This window comes from Cibotium barometz, chromosome 2 (genome assembly GCF_041138505.1).
Source record: "Cibotium barometz isolate CiBa-2024 chromosome 2, ASM4113850v1, whole genome shotgun sequence".
Lineage (NCBI taxonomy): Eukaryota > Viridiplantae > Streptophyta > Polypodiopsida > Cyatheales > Cibotiaceae > Cibotium > Cibotium barometz.
Window position 1 is genome coordinate 30,677,102 of NC_141047.1, and position 8,791 is coordinate 30,685,892.

Sequence of the window (8,791 nt, forward strand, 5' to 3'; positions counted from 1 at the left end):
AGTGGTGTGACTAGTTTTATTTTTGCATGAACCTCCGGCTAGGGGGCTTGGGAACTCTTTTCCCTGGTACCCGGGATAAAAATCAAATTCTAAATTGGATCCCATCACTACAGTGGTTGGGAGGTTGGCTAACCCATGGGACTGGATGGGGTTAGGCTGGACTGATGGATCCGTAAATCGTGACTCATTTTCTGTTTTACGATAGATAAAGTAAATCCCGGATAGTAATTGTTCTATGGATGTTTTTATGAATATTCCAAAAACAATCGTATTAATCTTAAATATATAACTTTTTTGGAGAATCTGACAAAAAATGCATTGAAGTCACTTGCCCAAGTACAGATGGAGAATTTTTCATCCTCAATATCTTGTCTTTACTTATCAAGGAGGGAAATTTTAAAGTGAACTACCTTCGTATGTATTCTTCTTCTCATTTTGCTCTCTTCATTCTCCTATCTACGCACTGCTTTCCTTCATTCTTCTACTCTAATCGTTCAGTTCTCTATATTTTCTAAACAATGGCTACAAACCATCGGTTCATATCATGTCGGTCATACCCTACATTGAAGGACATTGACGAAACATTTCAAAGGCCAAGGAGACCTAGATCATCAGTGTTTTTTGTACTTATCTCCAACACAATCAATGAATAGAACCAATGGACACAAGTTCAAATAACCAAGGGAACCTGGGTGCTTATGCAACCAAGAAGGCGAAAACATACAAGCAGCAAGAACATTTTCATAACGTCATGGAAGGGTAGAATCAAAGACTTCAAGATAGAGAGCGGAAGGACAACTATAAAGGAGGTGCTTGTGCAACATGTCTACATGCACAACGAGCTTGTACTTAGCAGAGAGGATCAATCATCCTTGCAACCACATAAAATAAATTATAATCCTCTGAACCTCAAAGCAATTCATTATTGTTATTAATATTAATACCATTAATCATTGAATTATTGTTCTCATTTTCAGGCTCAATCGTTTGTGTATGCAAATGTGTATCCCTTATCATATGAAGAGTGGCAACTAATTGAGTGCATGATTGGGATCATGACTGTGGAACATGCACACACTGGGGCGTAGCTGCAGTATGAGGGGAGGACTAAAAGAAGCCTTGCAGATGCAGGTATTTTTTTTAATGACCACTTTTACTATTTGCTAGACAAAGACAATGCCCATGGACGCTTGGAAAAGTTGCCTCTCCAAGCAGATTGGAACCACATAGATTGGCCAATTCATGATTCATGCATTATGGAATCTGTTAAGAGTAAGCTTTACAAAGACATGCAGTGATCACTATGAGGGAGTAGTCCCACACAGATAGTGAAAATTGTGCTCTACCTACCAATAATTGTTTTTGTGGAGCTTTTCAATGTTTGTGAGGTTAAAATTGCAAATACTATGCTCATTTGCAAAAATCTAGATTCTACATTCTTGGCAACTTTACTTGACAAGACTTGGGACAGGAAAGTGTATGAAGAGATCCATTGCCAAATCACATCAGAGACAGTGAATGTTAAGTACATGATAGCAACACAGACATTCATCATGTCATATTGGTACAAACGGTCTCGTTACATCAAAGGAGAGATAGTTCCAATGGATCAAGAAGCGGCCAGTTTAGAGGGCAACAACGTGGTAGATATTAAAGTACATGATGCAGACTCAACCTTGCTCACACTCATTTCGGTGTGGGAGCTATGCAGTCTACAGCATTTGAGGAAAGATATCATAGATGAATGCATAAATGAAATGCGATCAGAGTTTAGGCTTTCTTTCACAATGGAAGAAAGGTACAACAGAGAAGAGAAAAGGCAATTATTTGCAGAGATTTGCAGAACAAAGTAATTATCATTCCTATATAACTTCAATTACCCATGTACTTTTGATCCAAGACAATGTACTTTTTTATATTATCAACAATTTTGATTGCAAGACAATGTACATGATTTTTATATTATCAGTACTTCTTTTTTATATTAGCAATGAAAGAAAGCTTGCAATGTATACGAGTCATCACTTTGATTTATAGGAAAATACTTCAACTAAATGGATTGTTTTTTACATATTCTGGAACTGTGCCAGAAAAATTATACAAGCCTTTTAAATAAGAAATTAGTGTTTATTCCAAAAACCTATCATCTACATCTCCCTCAAAAGGTAGGGGTGATATACAAGTGTGCTTTGGATTAAATATCCCCTTCTTAGGGGTATCATCTATCAACAAAGTATTACGTATGTCAATAGGTAGATGGATAATGGCAAAGGGCTTAGTGTATAGCGACACTCCCTCTTTGCTTGGATGAAACATACAGGGATGCACTTCACAAGCCCTTTGATCTTAGATAAAATAAAAGTCGCTTGGATCAAAACCTGTTTTTGGGCAAAGCACTCAGATCATAGGTTCCAAGTTCTACGAAGCGATTGAGGATCAAATGACAAAATTTGCCACTGCTGGCCTCAGCATCATGTGCATATACCCTACACGAAATGTTCTCGCCCCGCTAATATTGAAAGGAACAGATTTCCTTTTGAGAAGCAGACCATTTATGTCTAGAATTATCAGTCTTCGAATTCAAAAAACATTTCAATTAGTTTGATAAGAAATGTTACAAACCTTTACTACTTAAAAATGTAGTGGGCATATCTTTAAAGAATGTTACAAATAAATTGTCTACTGGCTCACATCAATATTTTGAGGTGTATATTCCACATCTCCATCTGTGTCCTTTAGTTGAACTCCCTCCTCCTCTTCCAACTCATTGTTCTGGTCCTCCAAAATATTCTCGTCCTTCTTCTCCTCCTCACCCATATTCTCCACCTCACCCTTCTCTTCCCTGCCCTCCTCAACCTCCTCTTCTTTGCCCTCCTCCTCCTCTTCTCTGCCCTCCTCCTCCTCACCCTTCTCTTCTCTGCCCTCCTCCTCCTTCTCTCCTTTTCCGTCCTCACCGTTCTTCTCTTGCTCAACACTCTCCTCCTCCTTCCCCTGGTTGGTGGGCTTTGGCTGAACAGGTCCATTGTCGAAGAGAACCTCAACCTCATTTGAGAAAGTAGGTTCGTTCTGTGGGGTCTTCTCCTTAGCACATTTTAAGATCATCCGTATCATGGTTACTCTATAGCACTCCACAAAGAGGTTGTCCTATCTTTCAATATTTGACTACGGTGAAAGGGAAAAAAATCATCAAGTTTAGTAGAGCATAAATTTATAATTACTGAGGGAGAAATTATCAACAAGTTTTATTACCTTGGTCCATGTAGGGTTGTGTTGAAACAAGCTGTCTAGTAGGTACTCTACATGTATAATAGTTTTCCAGCCACATGAATAGCCATCTGTTTGATATGTACGACACAAATATTTCCTTGATTGCAGAGTCAAAAATGCCTTCAACAAGGCAAATAGGGCCAATAGCAAACATTCTCTTAATACAACTGTCAAGGCATACAAATTTAATAAGACACCAGAAATTGTAGAAGGACATGGTAATTTAGAGTAACATAAATAAACAAGACTGTCTCAATTCAGGGTGTGTGCTTGCTATGGAATTCATAGTCCTGACAATCTTCTTGTCTACCTCCAAACAGACAAGGCTCCAATGATTGTTGAAACATTAAAAACCAGAGTTAAAAACAAGACATTAAATCAAATTTTAAATAATATAAAAAATATGTATATTTACCTTGATTCATATGGAAAAACACTACTACATATTAGCCTAATACCGGGGCTTGTACCGGCGCTATTTAACGGGGTCTAAAAAAGGCTCGTCATCGGTATAAGCGCCGGTATAAGCGCCGGTATCGTAGCGTCGGTATACCTGTCGGGTATTAATACCGGCGCATATAACGGCGTCTATACCGACGCTAACTGGGGGTAATACCGACGCTTAAACCGGGGCAAATACCGACTTATATACCGATGGATAAACCGGCCTCTATACCGGATTATGTACCGAGGTGAAAACCGGCGTCTATACCAATGTTTATACCGACGTTTATACCGGGGCAAATACCGACGCTGTAGCAGAATTTTTTTTTTGGGCAGAATAGTGTTGCCTGGCTGTTGCCTAGCTGCCTGCAATGAGCAGGATCAACAACAGCAAACAGACAGCACCATTCTGTCTACAATAGAGCACAAAAACAACCGTGCTCGTTTGCATATTTTCCTGATCGACAAACAAGAAATTAAATTAAACATTAATACTCAAGAATGTTTTGATCATATTTCATTAGTTTGAAGGTCATCTTACATCATGGTAATGCCTCCCAATTGACGGTCTCTCCTTCTTCTTCAAGCATCTCAAACAAGGCCACAAGGCCATGTTTGTGAGCGTACTTCTCCTCTCGCCTGCTTGGTGGGCGATTCATGGCCAACTCCTGCACACACGATTAACAATTATAACTTTTAAAAAATCAACATTTAGCCCACATACATATATTTAAATAAATAAAATTGCTACAAACACTTACGAATTCATGGCGCATGGTTTCGTAACCACCACTCCCGAGATGAGAAGCCCCTACTGTTTGGAGTCTTGCCCTTGCCGCCTCTCTTTGTTGTTGAAACCTGTCTGGTGTCTCGGTGAGCTCCTGAGCAATGGCTGCCCACTCCCTGTCATCTAGCCAAACAGGTTTCTCCTTCCCCTCTCTGAATGCGTCCCTCGCCTCTGACCTACGATGCCCCATCAAAATGCGAGCTGTATACTGTATCCACTCATTAGAGACGACATTCATAGGGTCAGATGGCTGGAACTCTTGCTTTATCTTTGTGTTTATATAATTTTTCTTCCCCTTGTCTTGCTGATCCCATTTAGTCATGATAGAGTCATGAAACTGTATAGTGCACAATTGTCGAATGCGTGTCTTCATTGCCTTCCCTGCACTATCCATTATTGGTGCCCCATCCCTAATTGTGTAAATCTTGCTGTTGTCATGGTCATGTGCACCCCAGGGAGTGGAAGGTGACCCTATGGGTGTGCTATCAACAGATGAGAGCGAAGGACGACGCTCACGTGGTGGTGGTGTCACAGCATCTGTGGCACTACCACCACAACAACCTCCCCCTGAAGACCTACTACGTGAGCGCCGTCTATGTGAAGAGGTGGTAGATCGAGCTGTAACAGGAGTGGAAGGCTGTGTGGTACGAGGTGTGGGAGCTGCTGTCGTACCCACGGGCGTGGGAACTGGCGTCGGGAATCCAGATGGTGAGGCAGATGTCCCTGCTCCAGAACCCCAATAACTCTGAGCCATGGCTCTCTGCTCTGGAGTCATGGACGAAAGAAAACCATATAACTGCTGGGGACTCATGCCCTGCGGTGTAGGATTAAATGAGAAATCTGGACTGTAGTCGTAGGGCGGTGAGTCACCCATGGCCTGTTGGACAAAAAACCATATGACAAACTTGTACGGAATGAAAATTACACGGTAAACAATGAATGAAAGAACCATAAGATAAACATTAACAATGATAAACAACATTGGTAAAACTATATCAACTTGCTCCTACAGTAGTGATTATGATGGTAAACATTAACAATGGTAAACAATGAATGGACCTTCAATGTCATAAAACCATTACAAATATGTCATAACTATTTGCATAATCATTAAGATACATCGGTTTATAAATCATTATCTATTCTATCATCCTCATTAAGATCAGTAGCCCCAAAGAGATCTATGTCTATGCACATTTCAGCATCCTCATCATTAAAAGTCCCTTGATGAAGGATGTCTTCATCATCTATGTCTTCTTCCTCAACTTGTTTTTCAGCTTCCTTGGTTTGCACCTCTTCATTTGGATCTTCCTCTAGTTCCTTCTCTTCATTTGCTTGCTCCTCTTCATTGTTGATATCGTCTCCATGCGGGTGAGTCTGCAGGCACACGCATCACTTCATCTGTGGATCGAGTTGTGGCATGCCATGTCATCAAGCTTGCTATTGATTTGCACCTGAACATGCTTTTTATCCTTGGAATGATTGGAAAGTGCCTGAGAACCTTTACCGGGACAGCTTCCCCCTGAACATCTTCTCTATATCTGTTAGAGCCACAATGGGGACATTCTTGCAAATGCTCATATTCATGGCGGAAGAGGCAACAATCATTGCGACAAGCATGAATATTATTGTAATCCATGCCTATGGATTTCAATAACTTCTTCGCATCTGCACGAGATGGAGGCATCTCGTTGCCAGGGGGCAATATTTGATCTTTCAAAAGCCTGCAAGTATGGCAATATCTGATCGTTACTATTAAGATTTTCTCAAATACAAGTTGATAATTTAACATTTCAACAGTAGGTATAATCTCCAAAAAAGGACCTTACTTGAATAGTTCAGTGACACTTGTATTAGACCATCCAAAAACTGACTGCAAATTTAGCATCGTAAGAGATGCACGCAATACAGATATGTTGGCACCATTGTATAATGGAAGGCGTGCAAGTTTACGCATGGCCTCTTCCTCTGGTTCATAATTTGACCGTTGAGAATGTCGTGGTTGATGATCTTCATGTTCATGCTCCTCGAAGAGAGCTTCTTGTTGCTCAATGAAGGCATCCAACAATTCTTCCATTGGACCTTCTTCCATTTCCTGACCTTCTTCCATTCCCTCGGGTGCTGTTAATTGAGCTCCATCTGTCACTCCCTCCTGCGATATCCTCATCCTTTGTTGGGGACGAGAATTCACAGGCGCAATGTTATCAAGATGCGGCTGCACACTTGCTTGGTTGTACGATTGAAACCGTAAATTTTGCAAGCGCTCCATTGGAAATATTCCAGCGTCATGAACATGCTCGTTGCAAATCCTTCGTTTTCGAAAGATTTGGTACTTACATCGCATGCATGGACACGCTATTCTCTCTTCAAGATTGAGAGGCTCCATCTAGCAGGATAACATGTATATGCAGCTCGTTAAACACAAATCAGCTTATCTCCTCTCCATACAAAATTAAATAGAATTTGCACAAGGATGGAGAGAGAAGCTATCTCTATTCATAAATAGCTGTTTATATATAAAGGCCTTATGCAATAATCTAAATGCATATTATAAGTATAAGCTTGCATAATAAGGCTGCAAGACTTATGCATAAGCTCTATGCATAAGCCTTATGCATAAGCCTTATGCATAAGCTCTATGCATAAGCCATATGCATAAGTCTTATGCACACGCTCTATGCATAAGTCTTATGCATAAGCTATATGCACACGCTCTATGCACAAGTCTTATGCATAAGCCATAAGCTCGAACCTAATCCCAAAAACCCTAGGACTGAATTACGGTTTTGTAAATTCCGCCAGAGTCTCCTTTGTAATTGGAACCAAATCTCAATTGAAAATGCAACTTCTTAAAACTTGTACGCAATACTCTTTGCATCTCACAATGTCATGAAAGATCATATGCATTTGCAATATCCACACAATATGACAGAAAAGGGGCCCCATTGCCCAAATGCATCCACAAAGTCGATGGTGAGGATTGTTGAGGACGCGCGTTGAAGCTTGCCGATCTCCCGGCCAAGCTCTTCTCACCCCTTCACCGAGTTTTCCTCCAAGGTGAAGGTTGAGGCCATTTCTTCACACCGGTGTACCTAATCTCCCTTCGTACCGCTTTACCAAGCAATCACGGCACAAAGAGTTCAAGCCATTCTCCCCTTGGCCTCTCCAACCAATGCCAAGGTACCCTCACACATTGCTAGATTCTATAGAAACTTGAAGTGGTTGCAATGGTGAGTGTAGGTACAAAATGATGTGGATAATATCAAATGATAGAACAAGTTTGTTGGCTTACAAGTATTGAGCATGACTCATGCCCTTTTACAATTTAGAACTCAGCAATAAAGCATGGACTCATGCCTCAATCCATCATCCAAAAGCTCCAACACAAACCAACAATTCACAATGCCCTCACCATGGCATTTGCATAAGCATTTGTTAACCACAATCAAGGCATTTGCAATTGCATTTTAACAATCCCTTTCGTATAAGCCATATGCATAAGTCTACCTGCGTACGCTCTATGCATAAGCCATATGCATAAGTCATATGCATAAGCCTTATGCATACGCTCTATGCATAAGTCTTATGCATACGCTCTATGCAAGACTTATGCATAAGCTCTATGCTATATGCCTTATGCACTATTATGCTAACCCTTAATCCCTTTCACATAAGCCTTATGCACACGCTCTATGCAATTACGCTCTATGCATAAGCCTTATGCACACGCTCTATGCATAAGCCTTATGCATAAGCTCTATGCATAAGCCATATGCATAAGTCTACCTGCGTACGCTCTATGCATAAGCCATATGCATAAGTCATATGCATAAGTCTTATGCATACGCTCTATGCATAAGTCTTATGCATACGCTCTATGCATAAGCTCTATGCTATATGCCTTATGCACTATTATGCTAACCCTTAATCCCTTTCACATAAGCCTTATGCACACGCTTTATGCAATTACGCTCTATGCATAAGCCTTATGCACACGCTCTATGCATAAGCCTTATGCATAAGCTCTATGCATAAGCCATATGCATAAGTCTTATGCGTACGCTCTATGCATAAGCCATATGCATAAACTCTATGCATAAGTCATATGCATAAGTCTTATGCATACGCTATATGCATAAGTCTCTTGCATACGCTCTATGCAAGACTTATGCATAAGCTCTATGCATAAGCTCTATGCTATATGCCTTATGCACTATGCTAACCCTTAATCCCATCACCCAATGGTGTAATAAACATGATCTTGTTTTACGTACATGGATAATAGAGATTGCA